Genomic DNA, 19,466 nt, shown 5'->3' on the forward strand with positions numbered 1-19,466 from the left:
GCTGGCTCAGGTGCAGCTCTTTAACTTACCTAAAAGGGAGGGCGGAGAGAAGACAAGGAAGGTGAATGAGGTGTTCCAATGTGAAATGCCGGAAACACAGAAACACAGACGACACACAACAAGAGGTGGCAATCTATTCATTAATTGCATTTAATCAATGAGCTCATTATCACTCATGCATTGTCCAACAGGTGTTGAAATAATGGGATTAAAAGGGGAGATCCCTTCAGAAAGACAGAAACAATAGCAAAGACAAAAAACACTTTTGGAATCTGCTTTTAGTCAACACATAAGGAAAGGGTGCACCGGTCCTGGAAATACTGCAATACCAGGTCAATGCGTGGAGTGGACAGAGCAAGCTCTATTTCCATCTCCCTGTTCTAAAAATCCATTTAATATATGGTCCCCAGATAGGGGACGTATCAGATATTAAACTGATAAGAACAGATACTACACTTGATCTTAGCCAAAAGGCCGAGAAGCGATAACCCGAACGGGCCGCGCGTTGCCCGAGCCTGCCCGATACTGCTGTTCAGCCCTTGCAGCGATTCAGCCTACTTCTAGGCAATTCCATGGGGCCCTGCAGGCTCACACACTCACAGCTACACGGGAGGTGAATAAAGGCCGGAGAGGAAGCCAGACAGGATTTGCTTCTTTTGCTTGCACCACAATGCAGTGCTGAAAGAGGAGGAATCTACATAAAAACGCCTTCCTGGCAACGCCCAAATGCCCTGCTGCCATGCAGATAAACACTGGCAGCGGCAGCAAGTGCATGCCCACAGCCACCCCTTGTTCCTTCACACCTTGTATCAGCTGTAATCCAGTCCAGTCCAGTGCTGCCTGCTGAGCAGCACTGACCAACACTGCCTGGGCCCAGGCTTTTATCTCTGAGGCCCCATTATGATGTCAGAAAGCTGGCTCTGGAATCCTGAGGGCTCCACTATGACACGTGCAAAGTTCCGTCTGAACTTTATATAAGACGGTGAGGCTCAGTCAGTCACTCAGTGTTGCCTGAGAGGGCAACACTGCAACAGCCGGCCGCCAGGCTGTCTTTTTTTTGCACAGCTAGTTGCCTCCAGGAGGCCACAAGAGGGAGACAAGGGACTGCAAAATGGAAAATAGGCATCCACCAACTTTACAGACAACTTCTCCTTGCTCCTACAACCTCCATCCTTGCACAGTTTGTTATTCTTCTAGGTAACATAGTAACAAATCCAAATTGCTGCTCTCTTTGTAGGCAAGCAAGGCTTTGTTGCAACTGCAATTCTTACTTCTTCTTGAAATGTAGGGACGACAGTACATTCCATCACATCCATCTAGTGTACACAGGTAGGTCCATTGTGGCGGGCAGGCGAGCGGGCGGGCTGCTTTATTGGCTGTTTGCTGTTCCCCTACTCCACTCCACTATTTGACTGTTGTGCTGCATCAATCAATCAATCAATCAATCAATCAATCAATCAATCAATCAATCAATCAATCAATCAGTGGCTGGCTCAGGTGCAGCTCTTTAACTTACCTAAAAGGGAGGGCGGAGAGAAGACAAGGAAGGTGAATGAGGTGTTCCAATGTGAAATGCCGGAAACACAGAAACACAGACGACACACAACAAGAGGTGGCAATCTATTCATTAATTGCATTTAATCAATGAGCTCATTATCACTCATGCATTGTCCAACAGGTGTTGAAATAATGGGATTAAAAGGGGAGATCCCTTCAGAAAGACAGAAACAATAGCAAAGACAAAAAACACTTTTGGAATCTGCTTTTAGTCAACACATAAGGAAAGGGTGCACCGGTCCTGGAAATACTGCAATACCAGGTCAATGCGTGGAGTGGACAGAGCAAGCTCTATTTCCATCTCCCTGTTCTAAAAATCCATTTAATATATGGTCCCCAGATAGGGGACGTATCAGATATTAAACTGATAAGAACAGATACTACACTTGATCTTAGCCAAAAGGCCGAGAAGCGATAACCCGAACGGGCCGCGCGTTGCCCGAGCCTGCCCGATACTGCTGTTCAGCCCTTGCAGCGATTCAGCCTACTTCTAGGCAATTCCATGGGGCCCTGCAGGCTCACACACTCACAGCTACACGGGAGGTGAATAAAGGCCGGAGAGGAAGCCAGACAGGATTTGCTTCTTTTGCTTGCACCACAATGCAGTGCTGAAAGAGGAGGAATCTACATAAAAACGCCTTCCTGGCAACGCCCAAATGCCCTGCTGCCATGCAGATAAACACTGGCAGCGGCAGCAAGTGCATGCCCACAGCCACCCCTTGTTCCTTCACACCTTGTATCAGCTGTAATCCAGTCCAGTCCAGTGCTGCCTGCTGAGCAGCACTGACCAACACTGCCTGGGCCCAGGCTTTTATCTCTGAGGCCCCATTATGATGTCAGAAAGCTGGCTCTGGAATCCTGAGGGCTCCACTATGACACGTGCAAAGTTCCGTCTGAACTTTATATAAGACGGTGAGGCTCAGTCAGTCACTCAGTGTTGCCTGAGAGGGCAACACTGCAACAGCCGGCCGCCAGGCTGTCTTTTTTTTGCACAGCTAGTTGCCTCCAGGAGGCCACAAGAGGGAGACAAGGGACTGCAAAATGGAAAATAGGCATCCACCAACTTTACAGACAACTTCTCCTTGCTCCTACAACCTCCATCCTTGCACAGTTTGTTATTCTTCTAGGTAACATAGTAACAAATCCAAATTGCTGCTCTCTTTGTAGGCAAGCAAGGCTTTGTTGCAACTGCAATTCTTACTTCTTCTTGAAATGTAGGGACGACAGTACATTCCATCACATCCATCTAGTGTACACAGGTAGGTCCATTGTGGCGGGCAGGCGAGCGGGCGGGCTGCTTTATTGGCTGTTTGCTGTTCCCCTACTCCACTCCACTATTTGACTGTTGTGCTGCATCAATCAATCAATCAATCAATCAATCAATCAATCAATCAATCAATCAATCAATCAGTGGCTGGCTCAGGTGCAGCTCTTTAACTTACCTAAAAGGGAGGGCGGAGAGAAGACAAGGAAGGTGAATGAGGTGTTCCAATGTGAAATGCCGGAAACACAGAAACACAGACGACACACAACAAGAGGTGGCAATCTATTCATTAATTGCATTTAATCAATGAGCTCATTATCACTCATGCATTGTCCAACAGGTGTTGAAATAATGGGATTAAAAGGGGAGATCCCTTCAGAAAGACAGAAACAATAGCAAAGACAAAAAACACTTTTGGAATCTGCTTTTAGTCAACACATAAGGAAAGGGTGCACCGGTCCTGGAAATACTGCAATACCAGGTCAATGCGTGGAGTGGACAGAGCAAGCTCTATTTCCATCTCCCTGTTCTAAAAATCCATTTAATATATGGTCCCCAGATAGGGGACGTATCAGATATTAAACTGATAAGAACAGATACTACACTTGATCTTAGCCAAAAGGCCGAGAAGCGATAACCCGAACGGGCCGCGCGTTGCCCGAGCCTGCCCGATACTGCTGTTCAGCCCTTGCAGCGATTCAGCCTACTTCTAGGCAATTCCATGGGGCCCTGCAGGCTCACACACTCACAGCTACACGGGAGGTGAATAAAGGCCGGAGAGGAAGCCAGACAGGATTTGCTTCTTTTGCTTGCACCACAATGCAGTGCTGAAAGAGGAGGAATCTACATAAAAACGCCTTCCTGGCAACGCCCAAATGCCCTGCTGCCATGCAGATAAACACTGGCAGCGGCAGCAAGTGCATGCCCACAGCCACCCCTTGTTCCTTCACACCTTGTATCAGCTGTAATCCAGTCCAGTCCAGTGCTGCCTGCTGAGCAGCACTGACCAACACTGCCTGGGCCCAGGCTTTTATCTCTGAGGCCCCATTATGATGTCAGAAAGCTGGCTCTGGAATCCTGAGGGCTCCACTATGACACGTGCAAAGTTCCGTCTGAACTTTATATAAGACGGTGAGGCTCAGTCAGTCACTCAGTGTTGCCTGAGAGGGCAACACTGCAACAGCCGGCCGCCAGCTGTCTTTTTTTTGCACAGCTAGTTGCCTCCAGGAGGCCACAAGAGGGAGACAAAGGACTGCAAAATGGAAAATAGGCATCCACCAACTTTACAGACAACTTCTCCTTGCTCCTACAACCTCCATCCTTGCACAGTTTGTTATTCTTCTAGGTAACATAGTAACAAATCCAAATTGCTGCTCTCTTTGTAGGCAAGCAAGGCTTTGTTGCAACTGCAATTCTTACTTCTTCTTGAAATGTAGGGACGACAGTACATTCCATCACATCCATCTAGTGTACACAGGTAGGTCCATTGTGGCGGGCAGGCGAGCGGGCGGGCTGCTTTATTGGCTGTTTGCTGTTCCCCTACTCCACTCCACTATTTGACTGTTGTGCTGCAATCAATCAATCAATCAATCAATCAATCAATCAATCAATCAATCAATCAATCAATCAGTGGCTGGCTCAGGTGCAGCTCTTTAACTTACCTAAAAGGGAGGGCGGAGAGAAGACAAGGAAGGTGAATGAGGTGTTCCAATGTGAAATGCCGGAAACACAGAAACACAGACGACACACAACAAGAGGTGGCAATCTATTCATTAATTGCATTTAATCAATGAGCTCATTATCACTCATGCATTGTCCAACAGGTGTTGAAATAATGGGATTAAAAGGGGAGATCCCTTCAGAAAGACAGAAACAATAGCAAAGACAAAAAACACTTTTGGAATCTGCTTTTAGTCAACACATAAGGAAAGGGTGCACCGGTCCTGGAAATACTGCAATACCAGGTCAATGCGTGGAGTGGACAGAGCAAGCTCTATTTCCATCTCCCTGTTCTAAAAATCCATTTAATATATGGTCCCCAGATAGGGGACGTATCAGATATTAAACTGATAAGAACAGATACTACACTTGATCTTAGCCAAAAGGCCGAGAAGCGATAACCCGAACGGGCCGCGCGTTGCCCGAGCCTGCCCGATACTGCTGTTCAGCCCTTGCAGCGATTCAGCCTACTTCTAGGCAATTCCATGGGGCCCTGCAGGCTCACACACTCACAGCTACACGGGAGGTGAATAAAGGCCGGAGAGGAAGCCAGACAGGATTTGCTTCTTTTGCTTGCACCACAATGCAGTGCTGAAAGAGGAGGAATCTACATAAAAACGCCTTCCTGGCAACGCCCAAATGCCCTGCTGCCATGCAGATAAACACTGGCAGCGGCAGCAAGTGCATGCCCACAGCCACCCCTTGTTCCTTCACACCTTGTATCAGCTGTAATCCAGTCCAGTCCAGTGCTGCCTGCTGAGCAGCACTGACCAACACTGCCTGGGCCCAGGCTTTTATCTCTGAGGCCCCATTATGATGTCAGAAAGCTGGCTCTGGAATCCTGAGGGCTCCACTATGACACGTGCAAAGTTCCGTCTGAACTTTATATAAGACGGTGAGGCTCAGTCAGTCACTCAGTGTTGCCTGAGAGGGCAACACTGCAACAGCCGGCCGCCAGGCTGTCTTTTTTTTGCACAGCTAGTTGCCTCCAGGAGGCCACAAGAGGGAGACAAGGGACTGCAAAATGGAAAATAGGCATCCACCAACTTTACAGACAACTTCTCCTTGCTCCTACAACCTCCATCCTTGCACAGTTTGTTATTCTTCTAGGTAACATAGTAACAAATCCAAATTGCTGCTCTCTTTGTAGGCAAGCAAGGCTTTGTTGCAACTGCAATTCTTACTTCTTCTTGAAATGTAGGGACGACAGTACATTCCATCACATCCATCTAGTGTACACAGGTAGGTCCATTGTGGCGGGCAGGCGAGCGGGCGGGCTGCTTTATTGGCTGTTTGCTGTTCCCCTACTCCACTCCACTATTTGACTGTTGTGCTGCATCAATCAATCAATCAATCAATCAATCAATCAATCAATCAATCAGTGGCTGGCTCAGGTGCAGCTCTTTAACTTACCTAAAAGGGAGGGCGGAGAGAAGACAAGGAAGGTGAATGAGGTGTTCCAATGTGAAATGCCGGAAACACAGAAACACAGACGACACACAACAAGAGGTGGCAATCTATTCATTAATTGCATTTAATCAATGAGCTCATTATCACTCATGCATTGTCCAACAGGTGTTGAAATAATGGGATTAAAAGGGGAGATCCCTTCAGAAAGACAGAAACAATAGCAAAGACAAAAAACACTTTTGGAATCTGCTTTTAGTCAACACATAAGGAAAGGGTGCACCGGTCCTGGAAATACTGCAATACCAGGTCAATGCGTGGAGTGGACAGAGCAAGCTCTATTTCCATCTCCCTGTTCTAAAAATCCATTTAATATATGGTCCCCAGATAGGGGACGTATCAGATATTAAACTGATAAGAACAGATACTACACTTGATCTTAGCCAAAAGGCCGAGAAGCTATAACCCGAACGGGCCGCGCGTTGCCCGAGCCTGCCCGATACTGCTGTTCAGCCCTTGCAGCGATTCAGCCTACTTCTAGGCAATTTCATGGGGCCCTGCAGGCTCACACACTCACAGCTACACGGGAGGTGAATAAAGGCCAGAGAGGAAGCCAGACAGGATTTGCTTCTTTTGCTTGCACCACAATGCAGTGCTGAAAGAGGAGGAATCTACATAAAAACGCCTTCCTGGCAACGCCCAAATGCCCTGCTGCCATGCAGATAAACACTGGCAGTGGCAGCAAGTGCATGCCCACAGCCACCCCTTGTTCCTTCACACCTTGTATCAGCTGTAATCCAGTCCAGTCCAGTGCTGCCTGCTGAGCAGCACTGACCAACACTGCCTGGGCCCAGGCTTTTATCTCTGAGGCCCCATTATGATGTCAGAAAGCTGGCTCTGGAATCCTGAGGGCTCCACTATGACACGTGCAAAGTTCCGTCTGAACTTTATATAAGACGGTGAGGCTCAGTCAGTCACTCAGTGTTGCCTGAGAGGGCAACACTGCAACAGCCGGCCGCCAGGCTGTCTTTTTTTTGCACAGCTAGTTGCCTCCAGGAGGCCACAAGAGGGAGACAAGGGACTGCAAAATGGAAAATAGGCATCCACCAACTTTACAGACAACTTCTCCTTGCTCCTACAACCTCCATCCTTGCACAGTTTGTTATTCTTCTAGGTAACATAGTAACAAATCCAAATTGCTGCTCTCTTTGTAGGCAAGCAAGGCTTTGTTGCAACTGCAATTCTTACTTCTTCTTGAAATGTAGGGACGACAGTACATTCCATCACATCCATCTAGTGTACACAGGTAGGTCCATTGTGGCGGGCAGGCGAGCGGGCGGGCTGCTTTATTGGCTGTTTGCTGTTCCCCTACTCCACTCCACTATTTGACTGTTGTGCTGCATCAATCAATCAATCAATCAATCAATCAATCAATCAATCAATCAATCAGTGGCTGGCTCAGGTGCAGCTCTTTAACTTACCTAAAAGGGAGGGCGGAGAGAAGACAAGGAAGGTGAATGAGGTGTTCCAATGTGAAATGCCGGAAACACAGAAACACAGACGACACACAACAAGAGGTGGCAATCTATTCATTAATTGCATTTAATCAATGAGCTCATTATCACTCATGCATTGTCCAACAGGTGTTGAAATAATGGGATTAAAAGGGGAGATCCCTTCAGAAAGACAGAAACAATAGCAAAGACAAAAAACACTTTTGGAATCTGCTTTTAGTCAACACATAAGGAAAGGGTGCACCGGTCCTGGAAATACTGCAATACCAGGTCAATGCGTGGAGTGGACAGAGCAAGCTCTATTTCCATCTCCCTGTTCTAAAAATCCATTTAATATATGGTCCCCAGATAGGGGACGTATCAGATATTAAACTGATAAGAACAGATACTACACTTGATCTTAGCCAAAAGGCCGAGAAGCGATAACCCGAACGGGCCGCGCGTTGCCCGAGCCTGCCCGATACTGCTGTTCAGCCCTTGCAGCGATTCAGCCTACTTCTAGGCAATTCCATGGGGCCCTGCAGGCTCACACACTCACAGCTACACGGGAGGTGAATAAAGGCCGGAGAGGAAGCCAGACAGGATTTGCTTCTTTTGCTTGCACCACAATGCAGTGCTGAAAGAGGAGGAATCTACATAAAAACGCCTTCCTGGCAACGCCCAAATGCCCTGCTGCCATGCAGATAAACACTGGCAGCGGCAGCAAGTGCATGCCCACAGCCACCCCTTGTTCCTTCACACCTTGTATCAGCTGTAATCCAGTCCAGTCCAGTGCTGCCTGCTGAGCAGCACTGACCAACACTGCCTGGGCCCAGGCTTTTATCTCTGAGGCCCCATTATGATGTCAGAAAGCTGGCTCTGGAATCCTGAGGGCTCCACTATGACACGTGCAAAGTTCCGTCTGAACTTTATATAAGACGGTGAGGCTCAGTCAGTCACTCAGTGTTGCCTGAGAGGGCAACACTGCAACAGCCGGCCGCCAGGCTGTCTTTTTTTTGCACAGCTAGTTGCCTCCAGGAGGCCACAAGAGGGAGACAAGGGACTGCAAAATGGAAAATAGGCATCCACCAACTTTACAGACAACTTCTCCTTGCTCCTACAACCTCCATCCTTGCACAGTTTGTTATTCTTCTAGGTAACATAGTAACAAATCCAAATTGCTGCTCTCTTTGTAGGCAAGCAAGGCTTTGTTGCAACTGCAATTCTTACTTCTTCTTGAAATGTAGGGACGACAGTACATTCCATCACATCCATCTAGTGTACACAGGTAGGTCCATTGTGGCGGGCAGGCGAGCGGGCGGGCTGCTTTATTGGCTGTTTGCTGTTCCCCTACTCCACTCCACTATTTGACTGTTGTGCTGCATCAATCAATCAATCAATCAATCAATCAATCAATCAATCAATCAATCAGTGGCTGGCTCAGGTGCAGCTCTTTAACTTACCTAAAAGGGAGGGCGGAGAGAAGACAAGGAAGGTGAATGAGGTGTTCCAATGTGAAATGCCGGAAACACAGAAACACAGACGACACACAACAAGAGGTGGCAATCTATTCATTAATTGCATTTAATCAATGAGCTCATTATCACTCATGCATTGTCCAACAGGTGTTGAAATAATGGGATTAAAAGGGGAGATCCCTTCAGAAAGACAGAAACAATAGCAAAGACAAAAAACACTTTTGGAATCTGCTTTTAGTCAACACATAAGGAAAGGGTGCACCGGTCCTGGAAATACTGCAATACCAGGTCAATGCGTGGAGTGGACAGAGCAAGCTCTATTTCCATCTCCCTGTTCTAAAAATCCATTTAATATATGGTCCCCAGATAGGGGACGTATCAGATATTAAACTGATAAGAACAGATACTACACTTGATCTTAGCCAAAAGGCCGAGAAGCGATAACCCGAACGGGCCGCGCGTTGCCCGAGCCTGCCCGATACTGCTGTTCAGCCCTTGCAGCGATTCAGCCTACTTCTAGGCAATTCCATGGGGCCCTGCAGGCTCACACACTCACAGCTACACGGGAGGTGAATAAAGGCCGGAGAGGAAGCCAGACAGGATTTGCTTCTTTTGCTTGCACCACAATGCAGTGCTGAAAGAGGAGGAATCTACATAAAAACGCCTTCCTGGCAACGCCCAAATGCCCTGCTGCCATGCAGATAAACACTGGCAGCGGCAGCAAGTGCATGCCCACAGCCACCCCTTGTTCCTTCACACCTTGTATCAGCTGTAATCCAGTCCAGTCCAGTGCTGCCTGCTGAGCAGCACTGACCAACACTGCCTGGGCCCAGGCTTTTATCTCTGAGGCCCCATTATGATGTCAGAAAGCTGGCTCTGGAATCCTGAGGGCTCCACTATGACACGTGCAAAGTTCCGTCTGAACTTTATATAAGACGGTGAGGCTCAGTCAGTCACTCAGTGTTGCCTGAGAGGGCAACACTGCAACAGCCGGCCGCCAGGCTGTCTTTTTTTTGCACAGCTAGTTGCCTCCAGGAGGCCACAAGAGGGAGACAAGGGACTGCAAAATGGAAAATAGGCATCCACCAACTTTACAGACAACTTCTCCTTGCTCCTACAACCTCCATCCTTGCACAGTTTGTTATTCTTCTAGGTAACATAGTAACAAATCCAAATTGCTGCTCTCTTTGTAGGCAAGCAAGGCTTTGTTGCAACTGCAATTCTTACTTCTTCTTGAAATGTAGGGACGACAGTACATTCCATCACATCCATCTAGTGTACACAGGTAGGTCCATTGTGGCGGGCAGGCGAGCGGGCGGGCTGCTTTATTGGCTGTTTGCTGTTCCCCTACTCCACTCCACTATTTGACTGTTGTGCTGCATCAATCAATCAATCAATCAATCAATCAATCAATCAATCAATCAATCAATCAATCAATCAGTGGCTGGCTCAGGTGCAGCTCTTTAACTTACCTAAAAGGGAGGGCGGAGAGAAGACAAGGAAGGTGAATGAGGTGTTCCAATGTGAAATGCCGGAAACACAGAAACACAGACGACACACAACAAGAGGTGGCAATCTATTCATTAATTGCATTTAATCAATGAGCTCATTATCACTCATGCATTGTCCAACAGGTGTTGAAATAATGGGATTAAAAGGGGAGATCCCTTCAGAAAGACAGAAACAATAGCAAAGACAAAAAACACTTTTGGAATCTGCTTTTAGTCAACACATAAGGAAAGGGTGCACCGGTCCTGGAAATACTGCAATACCAGGTCAATGCGTGGAGTGGACAGAGCAAGCTCTATTTCCATCTCCCTGTTCTAAAAATCCATTTAATATATGGTCCCCAGATAGGGGACGTATCAGATATTAAACTGATAAGAACAGATACTACACTTGATCTTAGCCAAAAGGCCGAGAAGCGATAACCCGAACGGGCCGCGCGTTGCCCGAGCCTGCCCGATACTGCTGTTCAGCCCTTGCAGCGATTCAGCCTACTTCTAGGCAATTCCATGGGGCCCTGCAGGCTCACACACTCACAGCTACACGGGAGGTGAATAAAGGCCGGAGAGGAAGCCAGACAGGATTTGCTTCTTTTGCTTGCACCACAATGCAGTGCTGAAAGAGGAGGAATCTACATAAAAACGCCTTCCTGGCAACGCCCAAATGCCCTGCTGCCATGCAGATAAACACTGGCAGCGGCAGCAAGTGCATGCCCACAGCCACCCCTTGTTCCTTCACACCTTGTATCAGCTGTAATCCAGTCCAGTCCAGTGCTGCCTGCTGAGCAGCACTGACCAACACTGCCTGGGCCCAGGCTTTTATCTCTGAGGCCCCATTATGATGTCAGAAAGCTGGCTCTGGAATCCTGAGGGCTCCACTATGACACGTGCAAAGTTCCGTCTGAACTTTATATAAGACGGTGAGGCTCAGTCAGTCACTCAGTGTTGCCTGAGAGGGCAACACTGCAACAGCCGGCCGCCAGGCTGTCTTTTTTTTGCACAGCTAGTTGCCTCCAGGAGGCCACAAGAGGGAGACAAGGGACTGCAAAATGGAAAATAGGCATCCACCAACTTTACAGACAACTTCTCCTTGCTCCTACAACCTCCATCCTTGCACAGTTTGTTATTCTTCTAGGTAACATAGTAACAAATCCAAATTGCTGCTCTCTTTGTAGGCAAGCAAGGCTTTGTTGCAACTGCAATTCTTACTTCTTCTTGAAATGTAGGGACGACAGTACATTCCATCACATCCATCTAGTGTACACAGGTAGGTCCATTGTGGCGGGCAGGCGAGCGGGCGGGCTGCTTTATTGGCTGTTTGCTGTTCCCCTACTCCACTCCACTATTTGACTGTTGTGCTGCATCAATCAATCAATCAATCAATCAATCAATCAATCAATCAATCAATCAGTGGCTGGCTCAGGTGCAGCTCTTTAACTTACCTAAAAGGGAGGGCGGAGAGAAGACAAGGAAGGTGAATGAGGTGTTCCAATGTGAAATGCCGGAAACACAGAAACACAGACGACACACAACAAGAGGTGGCAATCTATTCATTAATTGCATTTAATCAATGAGCTCATTATCACTCATGCATTGTCCAACAGGTGTTGAAATAATGGGATTAAAAGGGGAGATCCCTTCAGAAAGACAGAAACAATAGCAAAGACAAAAAACACTTTTGGAATCTGCTTTTAGTCAACACATAAGGAAAGGGTGCACCGGTCCTGGAAATACTGCAATACCAGGTCAATGCGTGGAGTGGACAGAGCAAGCTCTATTTCCATCTCCCTGTTCTAAAAATCCATTTAATATATGGTCCCCAGATAGGGGACGTATCAGATATTAAACTGATAAGAACAGATACTACACTTGATCTTAGCCAAAAGGCCGAGAAGCGATAACCCGAACGGGCCGCGCGTTGCCCGAGCCTGCCCGATACTGCTGTTCAGCCCTTGCAGCGATTCAGCCTACTTCTAGGCAATTCCATGGGGCCCTGCAGGCTCACACACTCACAGCTACACGGGAGGTGAATAAAGGCCGGAGAGGAAGCCAGACAGGATTTGCTTCTTTTGCTTGCACCACAATGCAGTGCTGAAAGAGGAGGAATCTACATAAAAACGCCTTCCTGGCAACGCCCAAATGCCCTGCTGCCATGCAGATAAACACTGGCAGCGGCAGCAAGTGCATGCCCACAGCCACCCCTTGTTCCTTCACACCTTGTATCAGCTGTAATCCAGTCCAGTCCAGTGCTGCCTGCTGAGCAGCACTGACCAACACTGCCTGGGCCCAGGCTTTTATCTCTGAGGCCCCATTATGATGTCAGAAAGCTGGCTCTGGAATCCTGAGGGCTCCACTATGACACGTGCAAAGTTCCGTCTGAACTTTATATAAGACGGTGAGGCTCAGTCAGTCACTCAGTGTTGCCTGAGAGGGCAACACTGCAACAGCCGGCCGCCAGGCTGTCTTTTTTTTGCACAGCTAGTTGCCTCCAGGAGGCCACAAGAGGGAGACAAGGGACTGCAAAATGGAAAATAGGCATCCACCAACTTTACAGACAACTTCTCCTTGCTCCTACAACCTCCATCCTTGCACAGTTTGTTATTCTTCTAGGTAACATAGTAACAAATCCAAATTGCTGCTCTCTTTGTAGGCAAGCAAGGCTTTGTTGCAACTGCAATTCTTACTTCTTCTTGAAATGTAGGGACGACAGTACATTCCATCACATCCATCTAGTGTACACAGGTAGGTCCATTGTGGCGGGCAGGCGAGCGGGCGGGCTGCTTTATTGGCTGTTTGCTGTTCCCCTACTCCACTCCACTATTTGACTGTTGTGCTGCATCAATCAATCAATCAATCAATCAATCAATCAATCAATCAATCAATCAATCAATCAATCAATCAATCAGTGGCTGGCTCAGGTGCAGCTCTTTAACTTACCTAAAAGGGAGGGCGGAGAGAAGACAAGGAAGGTGAATGAGGTGTTCCAATGTGAAATGCCGGAAACACAGAAACACAGACGACACACAACAAGAGGTGGCAATCTATTCATTAATTGCATTTAATCAATGAGCTCATTATCACTCATGCATTGTCCAACAGGTGTTGAAATAATGGGATTAAAAGGGGAGATCCCTTCAGAAAGACAGAAACAATAGCAAAGACAAAAAACACTTTTGGAATCTGCTTTTAGTCAACACATAAGGAAAGGGTGCACCGGTCCTGGAAATACTGCAATACCAGGTCAATGCGTGGAGTGGACACAGCAAGCTCTATTTCCATCTCCCTGTTCTAAAAATCCATTTAATATATGGTCCCCAGATAGGGGACGTATCAGATATTAAACTGATAAGAACAGATACTACACTTGATCTTAGCCAAAAGGCCGAGAAGCGATAACCCGAACGGGCCGCGCGTTGCCCGAGCCTGCCCGATACTGCTGTTCAGCCCTTGCAGCGATTCAGCCTACTTCTAGGCAATTCCATGGGGCCCTGCAGGCTCACACACTCACAGCTACACGGGAGGTGAATAAAGGCCGGAGAGGAAGCCAGACAGGATTTGCTTCTTTTGCTTGCACCACAATGCAGTGCTGAAAGAGGAGGAATCTACATAAAAACGCCTTCCTGGCAACGCCCAAATGCCCTGCTGCCATGCAGATAAACACTGGCAGCGGCAGCAAGTGCATGCCCACAGCCACCCCTTGTTCCTTCACACCTTGTATCAGCTGTAATCCAGTCCAGTCCAGTGCTGCCTGCTGAGCAGCACTGACCAACACTGCCTGGGCCCAGGCTTTTATCTCTGAGGCCCCATTATGATGTCAGAAAGCTGGCTCTGGAATCCTGAGGGCTCCACTATGACACGTGCAAAGTTCCGTCTGAACTTTATATAAGACGGTGAGGCTCAGTCAGTCACTCAGTGTTGCCTGAGAGGGCAACACTGCAACAGCCGGCCGCCAGGCTGTCTTTTTTTTGCACAGCTAGTTGCCTCCAGGAGGCCACAAGAGGGAGACAAGGGACTGCAAAATGGAAAATAGGCATCCACCAACTTTACAGACAACTTCTCCTTGCTCCTACAACCTCCATCCTTGCACAGTTTGTTATTCTTCTAGGTAACATAGTAACAAATCCAAATTGCTGCTCTCTTTGTAGGCAAGCAAGGCTTTGTTGCAACTGCAATTCTTACTTCTTCTTGAAATGTAGGGACGACAGTACATTCCATCACATCCATCTAGTGTACACAGGTAGGTCCATTGTGGCGGGCAGGCGAGCGGGCGGGCTGCTTTATTGGCTGTTTGCTGTTCCCCTACTCCACTCCACTATTTGACTGTTGTGCTGCATCAATCAATCAATCAATCAATCAATCAATCAATCAATCAATCAATCAATCAATCAATCAATCAGTGGCTGGCTCAGGTGCAGCTCTTTAACTTACCTAAAAGGGAGGGCGGAGAGAAGACAAGGAAGGTGAATGAGGTGTTCCAATGTGAAATGCCGGAAACACAGAAACACAGACGACACACAACAAGAGGTGGCAATCTATTCATTAATTGCATTTAATCAATGAGCTCATTATCACTCATGCATTGTCCAACAGGTGTTGAAATAATGGGATTAAAAGGGGAGATCCCTTCAGAAAGACAGAAACAATAGCAAAGACAAAAAACACTTTTGGAATCTGCTTTTAGTCAACACATAAGGAAAGGGTGCACCGGTCCTGGAAATACTGCAATACCAGGTCAATGCGTGGAGTGGACAGAGCAAGCTCTATTTCCATCTCCCTGTTCTAAAAATCCATTTAATATATGGTCGACGTATCAGATATTAAACTGATAAGAACAGATACTACACTTGATCTTAGCCAAAAGGCCGAGAAGCGATAACCCGAACGGGCCGCGCGTTGCCCGAGCCTGCCCGATACTGCTGTTCAGCCCTTGCAGCGATTCAGCCTACTTCTAGGCAATTCCATGGGGCCCTGCAGGCTCACACACTCACAGCTACACGGGAGGTGAATAAAGGCCGGAGAGGAAGCCAGACAGGATTTGCTTCTTTTGCTTGCACCACAATGCAGTGCTGAAAGAGGAGGAATCTACATAAAAACGCCTTCCTGGCAACGCCCAAATGCCCTGCTGCCATGCAGATAAACACTGGCAGCGGCAGCAAGTGCATGCCCACAGCCACCCCTTGTTCCTTCACACCTTGTATCAGCTGTAATCCAGTCCAGTCCAGTGCTGCCTGCTGAGCAGCACTGACCAACACTGCCTGGGCCCAGGCTTTTATCTCTGAGGCCCCATTATGATGTCAGAAAGCTGGCTCTGGAATCCTGAGGGCTCCACTATGACACGTGCAAAGTTCCGTCTGAACTTTATATAAGACGGTGAGGCTCAGTCAGTCACTCAGTGTTGCCTGAGAGGGCAACACTGCAACAGCCGGCCGCCAGGCTGTCTTTTTTTTGCACAGCTAGTTGCCTCCAGGAGGCCACAAGAGGGAGACAAGGGACTGCAAAATGGAAAATAGGCATCCACCAACTTTACAGACAACTTCTCCTTGCTCCTACAACCTCCATCCTTGCACAGTTTGTTATTCTTCTAGGTAACATAGTAACAAATCCAAATTGCTGCTCTCTTTGTAGGCAAGCAAGGCTTTGTTGCAACTGCAATTCTTACTTCTTCTTGAAATGTAGGGACGACAGTACATTCCATCACATCCATCTAGTGTACACAGGTAGGTCCATTGTGGCGGGCAGGCGAGCGGGCGGGCTGCTTTATTGGCTGTTTGCTGTTCCCCTACTCCACTCCACTATTTGACTGTTGTGCTGCATCAATCAATCAATCAATCAATCAATCAATCAATCAATCAATCAATCAATCAATCAATCAATCAGTGGCTGGCTCAGGTGCAGCTCTTTAACTTACCTAAAAGGGAGGGCGGAGAGAAGACAAGGAAGGTGAATGAGGTGTTCCAATGTGAAATGCCGGAAACACAGAAACACAGACGACACACAACAAGAGGTGGCAATCTATTCATTAATTGCATTTAATCAATGAGCTCATTATCACTCATGCATTGTCCAACAGGTGTTGAAATAATGGGATTAAAAGGGGAGATCCCTTCAGAAAGACAGAAACAATAGCAAAGACAAAAAACACTTTTGGAATCTGCTTTTAGTCAACACATAAGGAAAGGGTGCACCGGTCCTGGAAATACTGCAATACCAGGTCAATGCGTGGAGTGGACAGAGCAAGCTCTATTTCCATCTCCCTGTTCTAAAAATCCATTTAATATATGGTCCCCAGATAGGGGACGTATCAGATATTAAACTGATAAGAACAGATACTACACTTGATCTTAGCCAAAAGGCCGAGAAGCGATAACCCGAACGGGCCGCGCGTTGCCCGAGCCTGCCCGATACTGCTGTTCAGCCCTTGCAGCGATTCAGCCTACTTCTAGGCAATTCCATGGGGCCCTGCAGGCTCACACACTCACAGCTACACGGGAGGTGAATAAAGGCCGGAGAGGAAGCCAGACAGGATTTGCTTCTTTTGCTTGCACCACAATGCAGTGCTGAAAGAGGAGGAATCTACATAAAAACGCCTTCCTGGCAACGCCCAAATGCCCTGCTGCCATGCAGATAAACACTGGCAGCGGCAGCAAGTGCATGCCCACAGCCACCCCTTGTTCCTTCACACCTTGTATCAGCTGTAATCCAGTCCAGTCCAGTGCTGCCTGCTGAGCAGCACTGACCAACACTGCCTGGGCCCAGGCTTTTATCTCTGAGGCCCCATTATGATGTCAGAAAGCTGGCTCTGGAATCCTGAGGGCTCCACTATGACACGTGCAAAGTTCCGTCTGAACTTTATATAAGACGGTGAGGCTCAGTCAGTCACTCAGTGTTGCCTGAGAGGGCAACACTGCAACAGCCGGCCGCCAGGCTGTCTTTTTTTTGCACAGCTAGTTGCCTCCAGGAGGCCACAAGAGGGAGACAAGGGACTGCAAAATGGAAAATAGGCATCCACCAACTTTACAGACAACTTCTCCTTGCTCCTACAACCTCCATCCTTGCACAGTTTGTTATTCTTCTAGGTAACATAGTAACAAATCCAAATTGCTGCTCTCTTTGTAGGCAAGCAAGGCTTTGTTGCAACTGCAATTCTTACTTCTTCTTGAAATGTAGGGACGACAGTACATTCCATCACATCCATCTAGTGTACACAGGTAGGTCCATTGTGGCGGGCAGGCGAGCGGGCGGGCTGCTTTATTGGCTGTTTGCTGTTCCCCTACTCCACTCCACTATTTGACTGTTGTGCTGCATCAATCAATCAATCAATCAATCAATCAATCAATCAATCAATCAATCAATCAATCAATCAGTGGCTGGCTCAGGTGCAGCTCTTTAACTTACCTAAAAGGGAGGGCGGAGAGAAGACAAGGAAGGTGAATGAGGTGTTCCAATGTGAAATGCCGGAAACACAGAAACACAGACGACACACAACAAGAGGTGGCAATCTATTCATTAATTGCATTTAATCAATGAGCTCATTATCACTCATGCATTGTCCAACAGGTGTTGAAATAATGGGATTAAAAGGGGAGATCCCTTCAGAAAGACAGAAACAATAGCAAAGACAAAAAACACTTTTGGAATCTGCTTTTAGTCAACACATAAGGAAAGGGTGCACCGGTCCTGGAAATACTGCAATACCAGGTCAATGCGTGGAGTGGACAGAGCAAGCTCTATTTCCATCTCCCTGTTCTAAAAATCCATTTAATATATGGTCCCCAGATAGGGGACGTATCAGATATTAAACTGATAAGAACAGATACTACACTTGATCTTAGCCAAAAGGCCGAGAAGCGATAACCCGAACGGGCCGCGCGTTGCCCGAGCCTGCCCGATACTGCTGTTCAGCCCTTGCAGCGATTCAGCCTACTTCTAGGCAATTCCATGGGGCCCTGCAGGCTCACACACTCACAGCTACACGGGAGGTGAATAAAGGCCGGAGAGGAAGCCAGACAGGATTTGCTTCTTTTGCTTGCACCACAATGCAGTGCTGAAAGAGGAGGAATCTACATAAAAACGCCTTCCTGGCAACGCCCAAATGCCCTGCTGCCATGCAGATAAACACTGGCAGCGGCAGCAAGTGCATGCCCACAGCCACCCCTTGTTCCTTCACACCTTGTATCAGCTGTAATCCAGTCCAGTCCAGTGCTGCCTGCTGAGCAGCACTGACCAACACTGCCTGGGCCCAGGCTTTTATCTCTGAGGCCCCATTATGATGTCAGAAAGCTGGCTCTGGAATCCTGAGGGCTCCACTATGACACGTGCAAAGTTCTGTCTGAACTTTATATAAGACGGTGAGGCTCAGTCAGTCACTCAGTGTTGCCTGAGAGGGCAACACTGCAACAGCCGGCCGCCAGGCTGTCTTTTTTTTGCACAGCTAGTTGCCTCCAGGAGGCCACAAGAGGGAGACAAGGGACTGCAAAATGGAAAATAGGCATCCACCAACTTTACAGACAACTTCTCCTTGCTCCTACAACCTCCATCCTTGCACAGTTTGTTATTCTTCTAGGTAACATAGTAACAAATCCAAATTGCTGCTCTCTTTGTAGGCAAGCAAGGCTTTGTTGCAACTGCAATTCTTACTTCTTCTTGAAATGTAGGGACGACAGTACATTCCATCACATCCATCTAGTGTACACAGGTAGGTCCATTGTGGCGGGCAGGCGAGCGGGCGGGCTGCTTTATTGGCTGTTTGCTGTTCCCCTACTCCACTCCACTATTTGACTGTTGTGCTGCATCAATCAATCAATCAATCAATCAATCAATCAATCAATCAATCAATCAATCAATCAGTGGCTGGCTCAGGTGCAGCTCTTTAACTTACCTAAAAGGGAGGGCGGAGAGAAGACAAGGAAGGTGAATGAGGTGTTCCAATGTGAAATGCCGGAAACACAGAAACACAGACGACACACAACAAGAGGTGGCAATCTATTCATTAATTGCATTTAATCAATGAGCTCATTATCACTCATGCATTGTCCAACAGGTG

At 47.7% G+C, this 19,466-nt stretch overlaps 12 non-coding genes and 1 pseudogene across 12 annotated transcripts; all 13 read right to left on the reverse strand.

Annotated features, from left to right (window-relative positions):
• Window positions 1-295: 295 nt before the first annotated feature.
• LOC142690047 (U2 spliceosomal RNA) lies at window positions 296-486 on the reverse strand. The gene has a single exon (XR_012858861.1). It is a non-coding gene; the product is annotated as a U2 spliceosomal RNA (small nuclear RNA).
• Window positions 487-1,782: 1,296 nt separating this feature from the next.
• LOC142690059 (U2 spliceosomal RNA) lies at window positions 1,783-1,973 on the reverse strand. The gene has a single exon (XR_012858872.1). It is a non-coding gene; the product is annotated as a U2 spliceosomal RNA (small nuclear RNA).
• A 1,292-nt stretch (window positions 1,974-3,265) lies between these two features.
• On the reverse strand, window positions 3,266-3,456 carry LOC142690071 (U2 spliceosomal RNA). The gene has a single exon (XR_012858883.1). It is a non-coding gene; the product is annotated as a U2 spliceosomal RNA (small nuclear RNA).
• A 1,292-nt stretch (window positions 3,457-4,748) lies between these two features.
• On the reverse strand, window positions 4,749-4,939 carry LOC142690084 (U2 spliceosomal RNA). The gene has a single exon (XR_012858894.1). It is a non-coding gene; the product is annotated as a U2 spliceosomal RNA (small nuclear RNA).
• Window positions 4,940-6,219: 1,280 nt separating this feature from the next.
• LOC142690381 (U2 spliceosomal RNA) lies at window positions 6,220-6,410 on the reverse strand. The gene has a single exon (XR_012859160.1). It is a non-coding gene; the product is annotated as a U2 spliceosomal RNA (small nuclear RNA).
• Window positions 6,411-7,694: 1,284 nt separating this feature from the next.
• Window positions 7,695-7,885, reverse strand: LOC142690096 (U2 spliceosomal RNA). Its single transcript, XR_012858905.1, has one exon. It is a non-coding gene; the product is annotated as a U2 spliceosomal RNA (small nuclear RNA).
• Window positions 7,886-9,169: 1,284 nt separating this feature from the next.
• Window positions 9,170-9,360, reverse strand: LOC142690109 (U2 spliceosomal RNA). Its single transcript, XR_012858916.1, has one exon. It is a non-coding gene; the product is annotated as a U2 spliceosomal RNA (small nuclear RNA).
• A 1,296-nt stretch (window positions 9,361-10,656) lies between these two features.
• On the reverse strand, window positions 10,657-10,847 carry LOC142690121 (U2 spliceosomal RNA). The gene has a single exon (XR_012858927.1). It is a non-coding gene; the product is annotated as a U2 spliceosomal RNA (small nuclear RNA).
• A 1,284-nt stretch (window positions 10,848-12,131) lies between these two features.
• LOC142690133 (U2 spliceosomal RNA) lies at window positions 12,132-12,322 on the reverse strand. The gene has a single exon (XR_012858938.1). It is a non-coding gene; the product is annotated as a U2 spliceosomal RNA (small nuclear RNA).
• Window positions 12,323-13,626: 1,304 nt separating this feature from the next.
• On the reverse strand, window positions 13,627-13,817 carry LOC142690343 (U2 spliceosomal RNA). Its single transcript, XR_012859128.1, has one exon. It is a non-coding gene; the product is annotated as a U2 spliceosomal RNA (small nuclear RNA).
• A 1,300-nt stretch (window positions 13,818-15,117) lies between these two features.
• LOC142690356 (U2 spliceosomal RNA) lies at window positions 15,118-15,297 on the reverse strand (annotated as a pseudogene).
• Window positions 15,298-16,597: 1,300 nt separating this feature from the next.
• Window positions 16,598-16,788, reverse strand: LOC142690145 (U2 spliceosomal RNA). Its single transcript, XR_012858949.1, has one exon. It is a non-coding gene; the product is annotated as a U2 spliceosomal RNA (small nuclear RNA).
• A 1,296-nt stretch (window positions 16,789-18,084) lies between these two features.
• Window positions 18,085-18,275, reverse strand: LOC142690157 (U2 spliceosomal RNA). Its single transcript, XR_012858960.1, has one exon. It is a non-coding gene; the product is annotated as a U2 spliceosomal RNA (small nuclear RNA).
• Window positions 18,276-19,466: the final 1,191 nt, after the last annotated feature.

Source organism: Rhinoderma darwinii (genome assembly GCF_050947455.1).
Source record: "Rhinoderma darwinii isolate aRhiDar2 chromosome 5 unlocalized genomic scaffold, aRhiDar2.hap1 SUPER_5_unloc_33, whole genome shotgun sequence".
Taxonomy (NCBI): Eukaryota; Metazoa; Chordata; class Amphibia; order Anura; family Rhinodermatidae; genus Rhinoderma; species Rhinoderma darwinii.